Source organism: Salvelinus alpinus, chromosome 5 (assembly GCF_045679555.1).
Source record: "Salvelinus alpinus chromosome 5, SLU_Salpinus.1, whole genome shotgun sequence".
In the NCBI taxonomy this organism is placed as follows: domain Eukaryota; kingdom Metazoa; phylum Chordata; class Actinopteri; order Salmoniformes; family Salmonidae; genus Salvelinus; species Salvelinus alpinus.
This window is the reverse complement of record NC_092090.1, coordinates 6,811,245-6,825,459: the sequence shown is the minus strand read 5'-3', so window position 1 is coordinate 6,825,459 and position 14,215 is coordinate 6,811,245.

Genomic DNA, 14,215 nt, shown 5'->3' with positions numbered 1-14,215 from the left:
ATAGCCATCATACTGCTAAATAGCCATCAGACTGCTAAATAGCCATCAGACTGATAAATAGCCATAAGACTGTTAAATAGCCATCAGACTGCTAAATAGCCATCAGAATGTTAAATAGCCATCAGACTCCTAAATAGCCGTGAGACAGCTAAATAGCCATCAGACTGCTAAATAGCAATCAGACTGCTAAATAGCCATCAGAACGCTAAATAGCCATCAGACTGCTAAATAGCCATGAGACTGCTAAATAGCCATCAGACTGCTAAATAGCCATCAGAATGCTAAAAAACCATCAGACTCCTAAATAGCCATGAGACAGCTAAATAGCCATCAGACTGCTAAATAGCCATCAGACTCCTAAATTGCCGTGAGACAGCTAAATAGCCATCAGACTGCTAAATAGCCATCAGACTGCTAAATAGCCATCAGACTCCTAAATAGCCGTGAGACAGCTAAATAGCCATCAGTCTGTAAAATAGCCATCAGACTGCTAAATATCCATCAGACTGCTAAATATCCATCAGTCTGTTAAATAGCCATCATACTGCTAAATAGCCATCAGACTGCTAAATAGCCATCAGACTGATAAATAGCCATAAGACTGTTAAATAGCCATCAGACTGCTAAATAGCCATCAGAATGTTAAATAGCCATCAGACTCCTAAATAGCCGTGAGACAGCTAAATAGCCATCAGACTGCTAAATAGCAATCAGACTGCTAAATAGCCATCAGAACGCTAAATAGCCATCAGACTGCTAAATAGCCATGAGACTGCTAAATAGCCATCAGACTGCTAAATAGCCATCAGAATGCTAAAAAACCATCAGACTCCTAAATAGCCATGAGACAGCTAAATAGCCATCAGACTGCTAAATAGCCATCAGACTCCTAAATTGCCGTGAGACAGCTAAATAGCCATCAGACTGCTAAATAGCCATCAGACTGCTAAATAGCCATCAGACTGCTAAATAGCCATCAGACTCCTAAATAGCCGTGAGACAGCTAAATAGCCATCAGACTGCTAAATAGCAATCAGACTGCTAAATAGCCATCAGAACGCTAAATAGCCATCAGACTGCTAAATAGCCATCAGAATGCTCAATAACCATCAGACTCCTAAATAGCCATGAGACAGCTAAATAGCCATCAGACTGCTAAATAGCCATCAGACTCCTAAATTGCCGTGAGACAGCTAAATAGCCATCAGACTGCTTAATAGCCATCAGACTGCTAAATATCCATCAGACTGCTAAATAGCCATCAGTCTGTTAAATAGCCATCAGACTGCTAAATAGCCATCAGTCTGCTAAATAGCCATCAGACTCCTAAATAGCCGTGAGACAGCTAAATAGCCATCAGACTGCTAAATAGCCATCAGACTGCTAAATAGCCATCAGACTGTTAAATAGCCATCAGACTGCTAAATAGCCATCAGTCTGCTAAATAACCATCAGACTCCTAAATAGCCATGAGACTGCTAAATAGCCATCAGACTGCTAAATAGCAATCAGACTGCTAAATAGCCATCGAACGCTAAATAGCCATCAGACTGCTAAATAGCCATCAGAATGCTCAATAACCATCAGACTCCTAAATAGCCATGAGACAGCTAAATAGCCATCAGACTGCTAAATAGCCATCAGACTCCTAAATTGCCGTGAGACAGCTAAATAGCCATCAGACTGCTTAATAGCCATCAGACTGCTAAATATCCATCAGACTGCTAAATAGCCATCAGTCTGTTAAATAGCCATCAGACTGCTAAATAGCCATCAGACTGCTAAATAGCCATCAGTCTGCTAAATAGCCATCAGACTCCTAAATAGCCGTGAGACAGCTAAATAGCCATCAGACTGCTAAATACCCATCAGACTGCTAAATAGCCATCAGACTGCTAAATAGCCATCAGACTGTTAAATAGCCATCAGACTGCTAAATAGCCATCAGACTGCTAAATAGCCATCAGAATGCTAAATAACCATCAGACTCCTAAATAGCCATCAGACTGCTAAATAGCCATCAGACTGCTAAATAGCAATCAGACTCCTAAATAGCCATCAGAATGCTAAATAGCCATCAGACTCCTAAATAGCCGTGAGACAGCTAAATAGCCATCAGACTGCTAAATAGCAGTGAGACTGCTAAATAGCCATCAGACTCCTAAATTGCCGTGAGACAGCTAAATAGCCATCAGACTGCTAAATATCCATCAGACTGCAAAATAGCCATCTTACTGTTAAATAGCCATCAGTCTGTAAAATAGCCATCAGACTGCTAAATATCCATCAGACTGCTAAATATCCATCAGTCTGTTAAATAGCCATCATACTGCTAAATAGCCATCAGACTGCTAAATAGCCATCAGACTGATAAATAGCCATAAGACTGTTAAATAGCCATCAGACTGCTAAATAGCCATCAGAATGTTAAATAGCCATCAGACTCCTAAATAGCCGTGAGACAGCTAAATAGCCATCAGACTGCTAAATAGCAATCAGACTGCTAAATAGCCATCAGAACGCTAAATAGCCATCAGACTGCTAAATAGCCATGAGACTGCTAAATAGCCATCAGACTGCTAAATAGCCATCAGAATGCTAAAAAACCATCAGACTCCTAAATAGCCATGAGACAGCTAAATAGCCATCAGACTGCTAAATAGCCATCAGACTCCTAAATTGCCGTGAGACAGCTAAATAGCCATCAGACTGCTAAATAGCCATCAGACTGCTAAATAGCCATCAGACTCCTAAATAGCCGTGAGACAGCTAAATAGCCATCAGACTGCTAAATAGCAATCAGACTGCTAAATATCCATCAGACTGCTAAATATCCATCAGTCTGTTAAATAGCCATCATACTGCTAAATAGCCATCAGACTGCTAAATAGCCATCAGACTGTTAAATAGCCATAAGACTGTTAAATAGCCATCAGACTGCTAAATAGCCATCAGAATGTTAAATAGCCATCAGACTCCTAAATAGCCGTGAGACAGCTAAATAGCCATCAGACTGCTAAATAGCAATCAGACTGCTAAATAGCCATCAGAACGCTAAATAGCCATCAGACTGCTAAATAGCCATGAGACTGCTAAATAGCCATCAGACTGCTAAATAGCCATCAGAATGCTAAAAAACCATCAGACTCCTAAATAGCCATGAGACAGCTAAATAGCCATCAGACTGCTAAATAGCCATCAGACTCCTAAATTGCCGTGAGACAGCTAAATAGCCATCAGACTGCTAAATAGCCATCAGACTGCTAAATATCCATCAGACTGCAAAATAGCCATCTTACTGTTAAATAGCCATCAGTCTGTAAAATAGCCATCAGACTGCTAAATATCCATCAGACTGCTAAATATCCATCAGTCTGTTAAATAGCCATCATACTGCTAAATAGCCATCAGACTGCTAAATAGCCATCAGACTGATAAATAGCCATAAGACTGTTAAATAGCCATCAGACTGCTAAATAGCCATCAGAATGTTAAATAGCCATCAGACTCCTAAATAGCCGTGAGACAGCTAAATAGCCATCAGACTGCTAAATAGCAATCAGACTGCTAAATAGCCATCAGAACGCTAAATAGCCATCAGACTGCTAAATAGCCATGAGACTGCTAAATAGCCATCAGACTGCTAAATAGCCATCAGAATGCTAAAAAACCATCAGACTCCTAAATAGCCATGAGACAGCTAAATAGCCATCAGACTGCTAAATAGCCATCAGACTCCTAAATTGCCGTGAGACAGCTAAATAGCCATCAGACTGCTAAATAGCCATCAGACTGCTAAATAGCCATCAGACTGCTAAATAGCCATCAGACTCCTAAATAGCCGTGAGACAGCTAAATAGCCATCAGACTGCTAAATAGCAATCAGACTGCTAAATAGCCATCAGAACGCTAAATAGCCATCAGACTGCTAAATAGCCATCAGAATGCTCAATAACCATCAGACTCCTAAATAGCCATGAGACAGCTAAATAGCCATCAGACTGCTAAATAGCCATCAGACTCCTAAATTGCCGTGAGACAGCTAAATAGCCATCAGACTGCTTAATAGCCATCAGACTGCTAAATATCCATCAGACTGCTAAATAGCCATCAGTCTGTTAAATAGCCATCAGACTGCTAAATAGCCATCAGTCTGCTAAATAGCCATCAGACTCCTAAATAGCCGTGAGACAGCTAAATAGCCATCAGACTGCTAAATAGCCATCAGACTGCTAAATAGCCATCAGACTGTTAAATAGCCATCAGACTGCTAAATAGCCATCAGTCTGCTAAATAACCATCAGACTCCTAAATAGCCATGAGACTGCTAAATAGCCATCAGACTGCTAAATAGCAATCAGACTGCTAAATAGCCATCGAACGCTAAATAGCCATCAGAATGCTCAATAACCATCAGACTCCTAAATAGCCATGAGACAGCTAAATAGCCATCAGACTGCTAAATAGCCATCAGACTCCTAAATTGCCGTGAGACAGCTAAATAGCCATCAGACTGCTTAATAGCCATCAGACTGCTAAATATCCATCAGACTGCTAAATAGCCATCAGTCTGTTAAATAGCCATCAGACTGCTAAATAGCCATCAGACTGCTAAATAGCCATCAGTCTGCTAAATAGCCATCAGACTCCTAAATAGCCGTGAGACAGCTAAATAGCCATCAGACTGCTAAATACCCATCAGACTGCTAAATAGCCATCAGACTGCTAAATAGCCATCAGACTGTTAAATAGCCATCAGACTGCTAAATAGCCATCAGACTGCTAAATAGCCATCAGAATGCTAAATAACCATCAGACTCCTAAATAGCCATCAGACTGCTAAATAGCCATCAGACTGCTAAATAGCAATCAGACTCCTAAATAGCCATCAGAATGCTAAATAGCCATCAGACTCCTAAATAGCCGTGAGACAGCTAAATAGCCATCAGACTGCTAAATAGCAGTGAGACTGCTAAATAGCCATCAGACTCCTAAATTGCCGTGAGACAGCTAAATAGCCATCAGACTGCTAAATATCCATCAGACTGCAAAATAGCCATCTTACTGTTAAATAGCCATCAGTCTGTAAAATAGCCATCAGACTGCTAAATATCCATCAGACTGCTAAATATCCATCAGTCTGTTAAATAGCCATCATACTGCTAAATAGCCATCAGACTGCTAAATAGCCATCAGACTGCTAAATAGCCATGAGACTGCTAAATAGCCATCAGACTGCTAAATAGCCATCAGAATGCTAAAAAACCATCAGACTCCTAAATAGCCATGAGACAGCTAAATAGCCATCAGACTGCTAAATAGCCATCAGACTCCTAAATTGCCGTGAGACAGCTAAATAGCCATCAGACTGCTAAATAGCCATCAGACTGCTAAATAGCCATCAGACTGCTAAATAGCCATCAGACTCCTAAATAGCCGTGAGACAGCTAAATAGCCATCAGACTGCTAAATAGCAGTGAGACTGCTAAATAGCCATCAGACTCCTAAATTGCCGTGAGACAGCTAAATAGCCATCAGACTGCTAAATATCCATCAGACTGCAAAATAGCCATCTTACTGTTAAATAGCCATGAGTCTGTAAAATAGCCATCAGACTGCTAAATATCCATCAGACTGCTAAATATCCATCAGTCTGTTAAATAGCCATCATACTGCTAAATAGCCATCAGAATGCTAAATAGCCATCAGACTGCTAAATAGCCATGAGACTGCTAAATAGCCATCAGACTGCTAAATAGCCATCAGAATGCTAAAAAACCATCAGACTCCTAAATAGCCATGAGACAGCTAAATAGCCATCAGACTGCTAAATAGCCATCAGACTCCTAAATTGCCGTGAGACAGCTAAATAGCCATCAGACTGCTAAATAGCCATCAGACTGCTAAATAGCCATCAGACTGCTAAATAGCCATCAGACTCCTAAATAGCCGTGAGACAGCTAAATAGCCATCAGACTGCTAAATAGCAATCAGACTGCTAAATAGCCATCAGAACGCTAAATAGCCATCAGACTGCTAAATAGCCATCAGAATGCTCAATAACCATCAGACTCCTAAATAGCCATGAGACAGCTAAATAGCCATCAGACTGCTAAATAGCCATCAGACTCCTAAATTGCCGTGAGACAGCTAAATAGCCATCAGACTGCTTAATAGCCATCAGACTGCTAAATATCCATCAGACTGCTAAATAGCCATCAGTCTGTTAAATAGCCATCAGACTGCTAAATAGCCATCAGACTGCTAAATAGCCATCAGTCTGCTAAATAGCCACCAGACTCCTAAATAGCCGTGAGACAGCTAAATAGCCATCAGACTGCTAAATAGCCATCAGACTGTTAAATAGCCATCAGACTGCTAAATAGCCATCAGTCTGCTAAATAGCCATCAGACTCCTAAATAGCCGTGAGACAGCTAAATAGCCATCAGACTGCTAAATAGCCATCAGACTGCTAAATATCCATCAGACTGCTAAATAGCCATCAGTCTGTTAAATAGCCATCAGACTGCTAAATAGCCATCAGAATGTTAAATAGCAATCAGACTCCTAAATATCAGTGAGACTGCTAAATAGCCATCAGACTGCTAAATAGCCATCAGACTGCTAAATAGCCATCAGTCTGCTAAATAGCCATCAGATTGCTAAATAGCCATCAGTCTGCTAAATAGCCATCAGACTGCTAAATAGCCATCAGAATGTTAAATAGCCATCAGACTGCTAAATAGCCATCAGTCTGTTAAATAGCATTCAGACTGCTAAATAGCCATCAGACTGCTAAATAACCATCAGACTCCTAAATAGCCGTGAGACAGCTAAATAGCCATCAGACTGCTAAATAGCCATCAGACTGTTAAATAGCCATCAGACTGCTAAATAGCCATCAGTCTGCTAAATAGCCATCAGACTCCTAAATAGCCGTGAGACAGCTAAATAGCCATCAGACTGCTAAATAGCCATCAGTCTGTTAAATAGCCATCAGACTGATAAATAGCCATCAGACTGCTAAATAGCCATCAGACTGCTAAATAGCCATCAGACTGCTAAATAGCCATCAGACTGCTAAATAGCCATCAGTCTGCTAAATAGCCATCAGATTGCTAAATAGCCATCAGTCTGCTAAATAGCCATCAGTCTGCTAAATAGCCATCAGTCTGTTAAATAGCCATCAGACTGCTAAAGAGTTCATTAAATTCCTGTATATAGCTCCACTTTGATCTGGTACTTCCTGTATATAGTACTGGTACATCCTGTATATAGCTCCACATTGATCTGGTACTGGTACTCCCTGTATATATCTCCACATTGATCTTGTACTTCCTGTATATAGTACTGGTACTTCCTGTATATAGCTCCACATTGATCTGGTACTGGTACTCCCTGTATATATCTCCACATTGATCTGGTACTCCCTGTATATATCTGTTAAATAGCCATCAGACTGTTAAATAGCCATCAGACTGCTAAATAGCCATCAGACTGATAAATAGCCATCAGACTGCTAAATAGCCATCAGACTGCTAAATAGCCATCAGACTGCTAAATAGCCATCAGACTGCTAAATAGCCATCAGTCTGCTAAATAGCCATCAGATTGCTAAATAGCCATCAGTCTGCTAAATAGCCATCAGTCTGCTAAATAGCCATCAGTCTGCTAAATAGCCATCAGTCTGTTAAATAGCCATCAGACTGCTAAAGAGTTCATTAAATTCCTGTATATAGCTCCACTTTGATCTGGTACTTCCTGTATATAGTACTGGTACATCCTGTATATAGCTCCACATTGATCTGGTACTGGTACTCCCTGTATATATCTCCACATTGATCTTGTACTTCCTGTATATAGTACTGGTACTTCCTGTATATAGCTCCACATTGATCTGGTACTGGTACTCCCTGTATATATCTCCACATTGATCTGGTACTCCCTGTATATATCTGTTAAATAGCCATCAGACTGTTAAATAGCCATCAGACTGCTAAATAGCCATCAGACTGCTAAATAGCCATCAGACTGCTAAATAGCCATCAGTCTGCTAAATAGCCATCAGACTGTTAAATAGCCATCAGACTGCTAAATAGCCATCAGACTGCTTAAATGTAAATGTAAATGTAAATAGCCATCAGTCTGTTAAATAGCCATCAGTCTGTTAAATAACCATCAGAATGCTAAAGAGTTCATTTAATGGTTACAGGTCTACGCAATGACTCTATCTTGCACTGACTCTATGCACACTCACAAGATTATACATACACACTATACACACACTACACTCACTATACACACTACACTCACTATACACACTACACACACTACGCTGGTACTCCCTGTATATAGCTCCACATTGATCAGGTACTGGTACTCCCTGTATATAGCTCCACATTGATCAGGTACTGGTACTCCCTGTATATAGCTCCACATTGATCTGGTACTCCCTGTATATAGCTCCACATTGATCTGGTACTCCCTGTATATAGCTCCACATTTATCTGGTACTTCCTGTATATAGCTCCACAGTGATCTGGTACTGGTACTCCCTGTATATAGCTCCACATTGATCTGGTACTTCCTGTATATAGCTCCACAGTGATCTGGTACTGGTACTCCCTGTATATAGCTCCACATTGATCTGGTACTTCCTGTATATAGCTCCACAGTGATCTGGTACTGGTACTCCCTGTATATAGCTCCACATTGTTCTGGTACTGGTACTCCCTGTATATAGCTCCACATTGATCTGGTACTTCCTGTATATAGCTCCACATTGATCTGGTGCTCCCTGTATATAGCTCCACATTGATCTGGTACTGGTACTCCCTGTATATAGCTCCACATTGATCTGGTACTGGTACTTCCTGTATATAGCTCCACATTGATCTGGTACTTCCTGTATATAGCTCCACATTGATCTGGTGCTCCCTGTATATAGCTCCACATTGATCTGGTACTGGTACTTCCTGTATATAGCTCCACAGTGATCTGGTACTGGTACTCCCTGTATATAGCTCCACATTGATCTGGTACTTCCTGTATATAGCTCCACATTGATCTGGTACTTCCTGTATATAGCTCCACATTGATCTGGTACTTCCTGTATATAGCTCCACATTGATCTGGTACTGGTACTTCCTGTATATAGCTCCACAGTGATCTGGTACTGGTACTCCCTGTATATAGCTCCACAGTGATCTGGTACTTCCTGTATATAGCTCCACATTGATCTGGTGCTCCCTGTATATAGCTCCACATTGATCTGGTACTGGTACTCCCTGTATATAGCTCCACATTGATCTGGTACTGGTACTTCCTGTATATAGCTCCACATTGATCTGGTACTTCCTGTATATAGCTCCACATTGATCTGGTGCTCCCTGTATATAGCTCCACATTGATCTGGTACTGGTACTTCCTGTATATAGCTCCACAGTGATCTGGTACTGGTACTCCCTGTATATAGCTCCACATTGATCTGGTACTTCCTGTATATAGCTCCACATTGATCTGGTACTTCCTGTATATAGCTCCACATTGATCTGGTACTTCCTGTATATAGCTCCACATTGATCTGGTACTGGTACTTCCTGTATATAGCTCCACAGTGATCTGGTACTGGTACTCCCTGTATATAGCTCCACAGTGATCTGGTACTGGTTCTCCCTGTATATAGCTCCACATTGATCTGGTACTTCCTGTATATAGCTCCACAGTGATCTGGTACTGGTACTCCCTGTATATAGCTCCACATTGATCTGGTACTGGTACTCCCTGTATATAGCTCCACATTGATCTGGTACTTCCTGTATATAGCTCCACAGTGATCTGGTACTGGTACTCCCTGTATATAGCTCCACATTGATCTGGTACTGGTACTCCCTGTATATAGCTCCACATTGATCTGGTACTTCCTGTATATAAATCAAATCAAACCAAAATCACATTGATCTGGTACTTCCTGTATATAGCTCCACATTGATCTGGTACTGGTACTCCCTGTATATAGCTCCACATTGATCTGGTACTTCCTGTATATAGCTCCACATTGATCTGGTGCTCCCTGTATATAGCTCCACATTGATCTGGTACTTCCTGTATATAACTCCACATTGATCTGGTACTGGTACTCCCTGTATATAGCTCCACATTGATCTGGTACTGGTACTTCCTGTATATAGCTCCACAGTGATCTGGTACTGGTACTCCCTGTATATATCTCCACATTGATCTGGTACTTCCTGTATATAGCTCCACATTGATCTGGTACTTCCTGTATATAGTACTGTTACATCCTGTATATAGTACTGGTACTTCCTGTATAGTACTGGTACTTCCTGTATATAGCTCCACATTGATCTGGTACTTCCTGTATATAGTACTGGTACTCCCTGTATATAGCTCCACATTGATCTGGTACTTCCTATATATAGTACTGGTACTTCCGGTATATAGTACTGGTACTTCCTGTATATAGCTCCACATTGATCTGGTACTTCCTGTATATAGTACTGGTACTCCCTGTATATAGCTCCACATTAATCTGGTACTTCCTGTATATATTACTGGTACTCCCTGTATATAGCTCCACATTGATCTGGTACTTCCTGTATATAGTACTGGTACTCCCTGTATATAGCTCCACATTGATCTGGTACTGGTACTCCCTGTATATAGCTCCACATTGATCTGGTACTTCCTGTATATATTACTGGTACTCCCTGTATATAGCTCCACATTGATCTGGTACTTCCTGTATATAGTACTGGTACTCCCTGTATATAGCTCCACATTGATCTGGTACTTCCTGTATATATTACTGGTACTCCCTGTATATAGCTCCACATTGATCTGGTACTTCCTGTATATATTACTGGTCCTCCCTGTATATAGCTCCACATTGATCTGGTACTTCCTGTATATAGTACTGGTACTCCCTGTATATAGCTCCAAATTGATCTGGTACTTCCTGTATATAGTACTGGTACTCCCTGTATATAGCTCCACATTGATCTGGTACTTCCTGTATATAGCTCCGTTGTGTATTTCATTTTATTCCTCGTGTTGCTATTTCATTTGACATGTTTAAACTCTTCATTGTGGCGACGGGTTCGTAAGCAGGCCATTTCACTGTAAAGACTACACCCGTTGTGTTCGGCACGCTGTAACAAATACAATTTGATTTTGGATTCAAAGTTTCAAATTCCACTAGGGCAGTGCATTTATCATCTTTCACGGTGGGAGTCGGGCCACGGACCCCGGTTTCCACCGCATTCTTCTTTCCCCACAGTTCCTAACACAAGGCTACACAGCTGTGCCTCGCGTTAACGGCTTCGAGAAGACCAGAGAGGAGGAGGGGAGGCCATACAAGGACACAAGATACAGATATGGCTCGTTGCCACGGTGAGTTAAAAAACACAGACTGGGGGTGGGGTTTGTTGTAGATTCAGCTGCTGAGATCTTAACGTTTGACCTCCCCAGTCCCTTTGACCTCCTAACCCCTTTAACGTTGAATGATATGACGAGGTTGAGTTAGCTATCACAGCAGTCACAGGTGACTTCCTGTCATTTCATCATTTCAAACAAAAACTGTGACGTTTCGTTTCGGGGCAGGCCTTGACGCACGGGGATGGATGTTCCACATCTGGAAAACAGACTAAACATCTGGACGACAGATATAAAGTCAAAGAATGTTTTGAGTCAACGTTTACCCCCCATTTTCTTAGATATATATATATATTTAATCATTATTTTAATCATTATTTTGTCTGTTAAACTATTTTGTTGACTGTTAGTGGTGGAATCAGTCCATATCTCCTGTGTTTGACTGGGAAAGCCTGGATAATGTATTTCTACTAAACTATGCGTCCCAAAGAGCACCTTAATCCCTTTATAGGGCCCCTCGTTTATAGGGCCCCTCGTTTATAGGGCCCCTCGTTTATAGGGCCCCTCGTTTGACTAATTGCTCACTAGGGCTATTTGAGACGGAACCATCAGAGAAGAGATAGTTTGGTTTTCATCAGCTGTCTCCATCAATCTTCTCCGGCATAGATGAGATGAGAGAGCTGCACGGCATGGATGAGATGAGAGAGCTGCACGGCACTATGAAGAGGAAACAGAACAATAAAAACAACATTAGCACTTATTCAATCAAATCAAATCAAATGTATTTATATAGCCCTTCGTACATCAGCTGATATCTCAAAGTGCTGTACAGAAACCCTTAGCCTAAAACCCCAAACAGCAAGCAATGCAGGTGTAGGAGCACGGTGGCTAGGAAAAACTCCCTAGAAAGGCCAAAACCTAGGAAGAAACCTAGAGAGGAACCAGGCTATGAGGGGTGGCCAGTCCTCTTCTGGATGTGTCGGGTGGAGATTATAACAGAACATGGCCAAGATTTTCAAATGTTCATAAATGACCAGCATGGTCAAATAATAATAATCACAGTAGTTGTCGAGGGTGCAGCAAGTCAGCACCTCAGGAGTAAATGTCAGTTGGCTTTTCATAGCCGATCATTAAGAGTATCTCTACCGCTCCTGCTGTCTCTAGAGAGTTGAAAACAGCGGGTCTGGGACAGGTAGCACGTCCGGTGAACAGGTCAGGGTTCCATAGCCGTAGGCAGAACAGTTTAAACTGGAGCAGCAGCATGGCCAGGTGGACTGGGGACAGCAAGGAGTCATCATGCCAGGTAGTCCCGAGGCATGGTCCTAGGGCTCAGGTCCTCCGAGAGAGAAAAAGAAAGAGAGAATTAGAGAGAGCATACTTAAATTCACACAGGACACCGGATAAGACAGGAGAAGTACTCCAGATATAACAGACTGACCCTAGCCCCCCGACACATAAACTACTGCAGCATAAATACTGGAGACTGAGACAGGAAGGGTCAGGAGACACTGTGGCCCCATCCGATGATACCCCTGGACAGGGCCAAACAGGCAGGTTATGACCCCACCCACTTTGCCAAAGCACAGCCCCCACACCACTAGAGGGATATCTTCAACCACCAACTTACCATCCTGAGACAAGGCTGAGTATAGCCCACAAAGATCTCCGCCACGGCACAGCCCAAGGGGGTGCGCCAACCCAGACAGGAAGACCACGTCAGTGACTCAACCCACTCAAGTGACGCACCCCTCCTAGGGACGGCATGGAAGAGCACCAGTAAGCCAGTGACTCAGCCCCTGTAATAGGGTTAGAGGCAGAGAATCCCAGTGGAGGGGAACCGGCCAGGCAGAGACAGCAAGGGCGGTTCGTTGCTCCAGAGCCTTTCCGTTCACCTTCACACTCCTGGGCCAGACTACACTCAATCATATGACCTACTGAAGAGATGAGTCTTCAGTAAAGACTTAAAGGTTGAGACCGAGTCTGCGTCTCTCACATGGGTAGGCAGACCAATCCATACAAATTGAGTTCTATAGGAGAAAGCCCTGCCTCCAGATGTTTTCTTAGAAATTCTAGGGACAATTAGGAGGCCTGCGTCTTGTGACCATAGCGTACGTGTAGGTATGTACGGCAGGACCAAATCGGAAAGATAGATAGGAGCAAGCCCATGTAACGCTTTGTAGGTTAACAGTAAAACCTTGAAATCAGCCCCTAGCCTTAACAGGAAGCCAGTGTAGGGAGGCTAGCACTTGAGTAATATGATACATTGTTTTGGGTTCTAGTCATGATTCTAGCAGCCGTATTTAGCACTAACTGAAGTTTATTTAGTGCTTTATCTGGGTACCCAACCTTATTCAATACCCGACCTTATTCAATACCCGACCTTATTCAATACCCGACCTTATTCAATACATGACCTTATTCAGTACCCGACCTTATTCAATACCCGAACTTATTCAATACCCGACCTTATTCAATATCTGACCTTATTCAATACCCGACCTTATTCAATACCCGACCTTATTCAGTACCCGACCTTATTCAATACCCAACCTTATTCAATACCTGACCTTATTCAATACCCGACCTTATTCAATACCCGACCTTATTCAATACCCGACCTTATTCAATACCCGACCTTATTCAATACCGACCTTATTCAATACCCGACCTTATTCAATACCCGACCTTATTCAATACCCGACCTTATTCAATACCCGACCTTATTCAATACCCGACCTTATTCAATACCCGACCTTATTCAATACCCGACCTTATTCAATACCCGTGATGCCATGTGCTCTATACAGGCTGTATCGTGCT